Consider the following 8413-nt stretch of genomic DNA (forward strand, 5'->3'; position numbering starts at 1 on the left):
GCTAATGTTAATGTTAGTTAATGCTTAAATTACATCATCAAATTAGAGAAGATGTGACAGCTAACTTAACAGTTGAACTTTTCCTGTTGATTAAGAATCCATGCAAACATGCATGTTATAATACATGCAAACTCCACAAGCTTCCACCTCATGGTGGAATTGAACTCAGGACCTTCTTGCTGTGCCAACCACCGTGCCAACCAAGGACATGAAGCGAATACACAGAAATACAGGTCCAGTTCAGTCAGTCAAGATAGCAGAGGTGAGACAAACAAACAGCTATTAGTACACCTAAATCAATTACAGAATGACATTTGGCAACTGCAAGTTATGAGTGAAATAACTGTTGGCAACACAAAGCAGGCGGGACACAAGATTCCCAGGTGAGCGACTGAAGCAACAACCAATGACAATGCAGGATACTGCCGCTTGATATATTACCTGGTAGTAAATATGTTACCTAGACAACCATAACTTTGAATATCCAGCCTGCAGCATCAAAGTGATGCGCAACAACCAAAGCTTCAGCAAAATTCAAACATGAATCCAAATATTTATTATGAAGGGGGAAACTAGCTTTAAAGACCCAAACAATCTGTAAGCATGTTCATTTCATCAGTGAACTTGGATATTGGAGTCATCTATGGGAATGTTGGAGGTAGGCTCAAGTGGCCGCTGGAGGAGCAATCTATGTATATTAATCCCAGTCAACAATAGACTTCACCACAATCTTCACCACATTTACTGCCGTGAACGCAAATCCTCTAAACGAAACACTCTGAACCTCCGGAGTAAAAATGGGCCACAGACTTTGATTTAAATGCAGATGACGTTTTCAGGTGACTGGAGGCCAAGTTCACAGTTTATTGCAGAGAGATGGAGGGAGGGGGGGACCAGCATTGTCTGGCAGGTGGTAAGGCTGCTGCAGGTTTGCAGCGTTAGCTTGTCTGGAAGGGAACCGTGCAAGGAGCAGCAATGAAACGATTTTCAAACAGGGGTTTCCTGGCTGCTGCGCAGCCGGCCGTTCCTCAGAGACTCATTAAGACTTCCAGTGGGTCTCGGTGTCTGGTGGCATCATTGGGTGGAATAGACGAACCACCAGAGAAACAAAGCAAACCCTCCACTACTGCTCCGCCCGGCTGCTGCTCCTTTATTGTTTTTCAACTTTTGTGATCAGCTGCTTTGGGACTAAGAACAAAAATGCGTGTATTTATTCAAAGTGAGGTATATATGAGTGTGTGCTACTGATGGCAAACACCAGTGAGATGTGAGGTTTATTACTTAAAAAAGTTTGAAAGGCGGATAAGTTTGGAAAAACTTTTAGAAGATTGTAAAGACGTTCAATTAAAAGATTATTATTATTTTTCATGACCTTTTATGTTAGTAATGTAAGTATATTTAACAAGGCTCAATTTCCAGCCAGACGGAGTGATATTTGAGCTCTACTACAAAGACCCGATTATGTGCAATGACAATATTTGTGCAAAGAATTCAGGATTTTTGCTTTTTCAAATATCTGTTCTTGTTGGCTAAAGAAGGGATCACGTTCTGCAACTGAAAGAAAATTAGGGACTGAAATAAATGATTTTTTTTTGCCACTTTGAACATTTCTGGCAGCAGAACAAGCTGAAAACACAGCACTCATATGAGAACATTTTAAGCTGGTAAGCTTGCCAGCCAGCAGCGATGCTGTTTGCACACATACAGCAAGTCTGGTACAAATGAGCAAAACCATTTATTTAAAGTAACGTTTCTGACTCGAGCTCGATCCAGTGTTAGGTCAGGTTTTGTTCTCCACCATCATCTCACAAAAATGTGTCTTTCTGCTTACTGATGCTGAGCATGCAGCGCTTTTCAGATGTTTCTGCTGATTCACCTTCTTCTGCCTGATTTGTCATGAAACTAATCTAAGAGTCAGACAGTGAACCTGATGCGGCTTCTGAAACTGTGTGACATCAGTCACAACAGTCCTGAACTGGAGACAAAAGCCAAATGAATAAGTTAACCTTTTCAAGAAATGACTTCTTCGCCCTTACTGTTGTTGCATGATGGGGTCAAATGTTCTCCATGGTGTCAAAAATGGTATCAAGTGTTGATTAGATTCCTGGGTATCGGTGTTGAGTTTGAAATTCTAGCATTGTGATGACCCTAGAATGGACTGAAACTGCTGTCCTGCTGTAGAGAACAAAATGCAGCAACTTTTCACTGTTTTTTCTTGTCAAGGTTTGTTTTTTGGTAAATGTAAAAAAAATGGAGAAAGTGTAAAAGTCCAAATTTTAGCTGGGGATCCCCGTCATTGTCAGGTACTGTGGTACCTGTGGTTGGTGGTTGGTGGTTGGTGGAGGAGATGCTGTGTGTATACATATGTCCACATATGCACGTCTGCCTTTTTTAAGGTGTCTCTGCGATAGAGCTGTATTGTTCCCATTTAATCACCATGGGGCGATCGTGGCTCAAGAGTTGGGAGTTCGCCTTGTAATCGGAAGGTTGCCCGGCTTGGCAGTCTCGGTCGTTGTGTCCTTGGGCAAGACACTTCACCCGTTGCCTACTGGTGGTGGTCAGAGGGCCCGGTGGCGCCAGTGTTCGGCAGCCTCGCCTCTGTCAGTGCGCCCCAGGGCAGCTGTGGCTACAATGTAGCTTGCCATCACCAGTGTGTGAATGTGTGTGAATGGGTGGATGACTGGATATGTAAAGCGCTTTGGGGTCCTTAGGGACTAGTAAAGCGCTGTATAAATACAGGCCATTTACCATTACCATCCTACCTTAAATTGGCAGTTCTCTCAGCAAAAGCTTTTTTGGGGCCGTCATCAGCATTTCATCACCATTACGGCTAATTCACAGCGGCACCCAGAATGAGGCATTTCTCTCTGAGCAGTCACACATCCTGAGCAAATCAAAAAGAGAACGTCTGAGTCATCCGGCAGACGATGGTCAGGTGAGAGGTTTCGTATCCTCTCCTGAAACTCTCATAGTTGTTCACATAAGATACACATTCAAAAACTCTTTTATGGACATTTGAAATGAATTAAGTCTAATAAAGATTATGGAGTATTTTAAACACATTTTCACAAAAAATAGTTTTTACTTGTTCCTGCTTGCTTACAACTTTCACCCAAGCATAGTGTATATATAGCATGTTTAGTCTCATATTATCTAACATCAAACTTTGCAAAACTTTTCCTGCACCTTTGAATAGGAGAACATGGCAAACAGCTAATTTTGTATGTGTATGTGTTACTGACAACATTTGGAATAACAGCTAAAAAGTATTTTACACAAGCAAATAATAGTGTTCTGGAGTCCTCTAATTTCATGACCTCAAAGTGTGTTATCATAATTCATCATCTAAAAATGATAACAGTAATCATATAATAAAATATGCTAGAATGAAAAATTGGCACTACCGGGGGTCAGTTAAACTTTTCTTAACCCATAAATGCTCTAATTTCTCTAAATCTCTTAAATGTATTATTAGAATTCCAACTTCTGTAATGACGTTTTAACTCACGCACTCTGGCGAACAGCAGAATTTGATTTATTGACCAAAAATGTGATCATTTGCTGAAAACACTTGCATGTGCAATTCACAAGTCTGAAAGTGGAGAAAGTTCAAGCCTTGGTCTCCGTACATGTGACTCAGTGATCCTCAACAAGAAGAGTGCGTCATTGTCACCCTGCTGAGTTTTGCACATAACTTGGGAGGAATTTGCCAGGAACCAGCCAGGAACAAACTGGAGACACTCTGTGGCGGGAAGCTTTATGATTCAAACTCACTGTTTGAATCAGAGTCTGGTGGTTTTGTGCTCGATTGCAGTATTTTTTTTAAACTTTAGTGGTGAAAGTGTTCTTTTTGGAGATAATGACATATTTCTTTAAAAGGAAATGACTCAGTGAATAACCACAGAGAACTCAAGCCTGTCAATGCACCTTTCAGTCACTATTCCTTTCTTACATTGATTTCAGCACTGAATTATAATGATGTCAAACAATTTTCCCTAGTGTAACCTGGTTTGCATGCTCCATGAATGCATGCTGAAATGTAAAGAACTGTTATTTGAAGTCCTTTTTGGAGTTTCAAATGTCTTCACCAAGCAGCAATCTCCAGGTTTAGAGAAACGTACCAGTTCCTTGAATGGCCACTTGATATTGACACCTAAAACAAGACTCCTATGTCAAAAGATCTGACTCCACATCAGCAATGAGAAGGTCTCACGTTTGGTCCAGAAAGTGTTTTGGCCTTTCTTGATAATTTTTCCAGAAGATTCATTTTTGCACAACTCACCCTTTTATTATAAATAAAGGCTTAAATATAGCTGCGTTATAGGGGTCATTTTCCATTTTGCCAGTGTGCTCTTGGGTCTTGTTTAGAGTTTGGTTCATTTGGACACGTTCTTGTCATGGTTGGCTGTGTGGCAGGCGGGCAAGCAGGAGTGGTGGATCCAAAATGCAGGACTCAGACACAGAAGTTCAACTTAAAGCGCAGCTTTAATGCTGGAAAACCTCTTACTAACTAAACTCACCAAAAGACAAACAAAAACACTGGTGGACTAAAACACTGAAGCACAAAACACTGAACTGGAAACAAAACACTGGCAACACGGAGGCAAAACACACACAGCTTGTTGAGGGTACGACGCAACACTGACTCAGAGAAACACAGGGTCTAAATACACTGGGAAGTAACGAGGAGAATGAGACACAGAAGGAGAGCACAGCTGGGGGAAATTAGAACTGACGAGACAAGCAAAGCAGGACACATTCACATAAGTCACGGACCTTCAAAGTAAAACAGGAAGGATCACACAGAGACGCGAACTTGACACAGTGGAGACAGCAACTAAGAAACACAGAGACATAAACCATAAGGCAGAGGACTCTAAGAACCGAGAGACACAGAGGGGAACATGCAGACACAGACTTACACAGAACAGAGGGCACACAGAGAAACATGAAGGGCAAGGGATAGAAACTAGAAACCATAGCATAACTCACACCAAGTACAATAATACAAAACCCACAAAGAACTAAAACGCTGGGTCAGGAGACCCAGGACCCTGACAGTTCTCTGTACTCGACACAGGCCTCAGGACTTCAGTGCCAGACGTAGCATCACTAGTGATTATTGTATTTTTTAATATAATCTTTTGTCTTTTTGTAGGTATAATAAAATCCATATTTTGAAGGTTACACCTGTGCCTGTATCTTCCTGGCTGCTTGGTCCCTAGACTACAGTCTTTTTGGTCTTTTTCACAAGTTGTTCTTAAACTCTGAATTTCTTCCTCAGTGTGTCTTTTCTCTTTTCTCTCTCTGCCCTTTTATTCATGGAGTTCCACAGGGTGCCATGCTAGGACCATTTCTGTTTACACTATACACGATGGGATTTAAATAGGAAGATTTTTCCTGTTAAAAGGGAATTTTTCTTTGCCAGTGTCACCAAGCGTCCTCTGATTTCTGCGGTTTTCCCTGTATTATTAGGGTATTCACCCTACAACATAGTTGACTGCCTTGAGTTGACTGTTGTTGTGATGCAGCTCTATATAAATAAAACTGAACTGGATTGAAAAATATACCACCCATGTGGTGCTTCAAAATGTTGTCAAGTAGGCCAAAAAGCATGTCATGACTCTGGCTCTAGTTTCTTCTGTCCTTCTTTGTCCGTCTGCAGTACATCTAACCACATTCAAATCTGGGTCCCCCTTTTCCCAGTGTGATAAAATGAAAATAAAGTTTCATCATATCTGAGTAAACTTGCTTACCACGGGACTAGTCACACTGGTGAGCATCTGAAGACATCTTTTCATGTCATCTGGGGAGATGTGATGGAGTTTCACACAGAGCTGAAGCGCTCTTTGTAAGCAGCAAAGAAAATTGAACTCCCTCTTGTACCACACACGCATACACACACCTCTCCCTCCATCTCTTTCTCTCCTTTCCAGACCAAACCACACCACAGATGTGGTGGGAGCTCCGCTGTGGGAGGAGGGAAAGTAAAACAGGCTAAATAAGACGGCTTGAAAGAGGAAGAGCTGGCAGACGCACCACCAAGAGGATATTTCCATCTTTCTTAAAAGCATCTCTGTTAAATGAAAAACAAATGTGTGATTGATGTGTTTGACTTTGGCGATGACGACAGATGCAAGAGAGGGGAGGCTGTCCCCGTCTCTAAATGATCACTTTGAAATTAGAGACCGGCAAGAGGGAAGCGAGAGCAAAGAAACAGTCATTCAGAGTATCAGTGGGATGCAAAAGAATGCGAGGCTGCTTTGATGGTGAAATAGACGATTTCTTTTCTAAAGCTTGTGATCAAAAATGCATTAGACACAAATAAAGGTTTAGAAAAGAAACAGAAGATTTAATTAGTGTATTCAGGCTTGACAGAAGAACGATTAAAGAGCTCTAAAGAAATAAACAAACTCACCTTGATGGGATAACTACTATCCATCCTCCCAGGCGTTTACGCAACCGCTGATCCAATTAAAGGTCGTGTGGGGGCTGGAGCCTATCCCAGCTGTCACGAAACGAGAGGCGGGGTACGCTCTGGACAGGTCGCCAAGTTACTAATACTCAACAAATCCTCAGTAAACTTTAAAGTTGGGCATGAAATACGAGAAGCGGTGAGCCAGAACAGAACATCGTGGAACGGGTCAAAGGATGATGGGATACAAACAAACTGAATGTGATGAGTAGTCTGAAAGTTCTCCGTGTCTAACTTAAAGAAAAATAAACACACACCACCAACTGCAGGGTTGAAGTTTAGTATTTTGGACGTAAAGGAAAAACATAGAGTATTATATATGAATGCAACCTACCCATATATGTGCAATATCATTATTTTACTGAATGAAATTGAGGAAAACTAAGGTCAGAGATTTATGAAAAAAAAACCTAAAAGCTAAATAAATAAAGCCCCCGAAGCTTCGGCCAATCTAACTAGATTTTCTGTCTTTATTTTAGCTGCAAACCCTTTTTTTCTAAGTGCAAGTTTCCATAACATTCACATAAAATTTGCCTGCTTAGCGTGTAGCTTCATGGTTAATCACAGTTTTCCCTGTTGGGAGCAGCAGCAGAAGACGATGACATGCTAACCCACACGTGACCCATGATGACACACGTTGCTTTCTTCACAGCCACTGGATAAAAGCTGGTGCTGGCTCTTGAGTGCCAGGACCAATCAAAATGTGGGGATGAGGAATAAGATTGCTGTGCTGTCCCACATCAAGAGGGGAACCTGTTCATCAGCCAGGAAACAGTACACATCTGGACAAAGATCAAGGAGGACTCTGAACGTTAGAGGTCATTTTCAAGCATATATGACAACCTGTTATTATTGGACCTATACTCGCTACACTAAACCATCTCAGCTCTGTCCATTTTCTTTCCATGAGTGAACTAAAGCATTTGTCTTTAAATTATTTTACCTTTTCATGCCTTTCAGACAGATTACAGACAGGAAACCCTCAAGAAGAGAGTTATAGTAAATAGTTCTTCCTGAGTTCTCTGCTCCCTCACACGCATGCTTCATTTATTCACAAAGACAAATGAAAGAAACAGAACGAGAAACTGTGCTGAATTTAAAAGGCTTTTATGTGTCTTCACTTTTAACTGCACAACAATGACGACTGGGAGTCCTTTCAAAAATCTATAAATTATAAATATGTGTAAATGTGTCATCAGAGAAATCTTAATGATGCTGACGCATACTCATGTTCTCATGTGCGTGCATTTGTGTGCGTGTATGTATCTCACCAAGCTACCAAAGGACACACACACACACACACACACACACACACACACACACACACACACACACACACACACACACACACACACACACACACAAAAAAACACACACACCAACACACACACACACACACACACACACACACACACACACACACAAATCATGTGTCACGCTCACTTAAAAATTTTACAGTGTTTTGGATGGCAGTAGGCTTGCCAAGCTTTGGCTGGGTAACCTGCCGCCACCTTGGCAGCCAAACAGACGGGACCTTCAAATATTTGCATTTGGGATAGGAGAAAATAAGCTGAGGTGGAAGCCCCATCACCTTCCTGTTTCTTGCCTTCCTCGCCACACTTTCCATCAAGGTGAGAAGAAAGCTGGCAGAAGGTGGACAAAGGTGGAACTCCAACCATCCAACCAAACTACCCTTATTATGTTTAAACAGCAAGAGGTGTGGGCGACATCCACTGAATCACACCTGGGAGTCATTCCCACCTGAAAGCCAGTAACTGCACATTTGGCTGTCGATTTAGCACCCACACAATAACAACAGGATTCAAAAGGAGGGAAAAAGGAAGGGGGAAGGGAACATAAGAAGGAGACTGGGAGAGGTGGAGGGGTGGGGTGTCTGTGGGCACACCCACAGACACTTTCTGGCAGCATTGCAGGACA

The sequence above is a fragment of the Pundamilia nyererei genome, unplaced genomic scaffold (assembly GCF_000239375.1).
Source record: "Pundamilia nyererei isolate P.nyererei 1_Seehausen unplaced genomic scaffold, PunNye1.0 scaffold00029, whole genome shotgun sequence".
In the NCBI taxonomy this organism is placed as follows: domain Eukaryota; kingdom Metazoa; phylum Chordata; class Actinopteri; order Cichliformes; family Cichlidae; genus Pundamilia; species Pundamilia nyererei.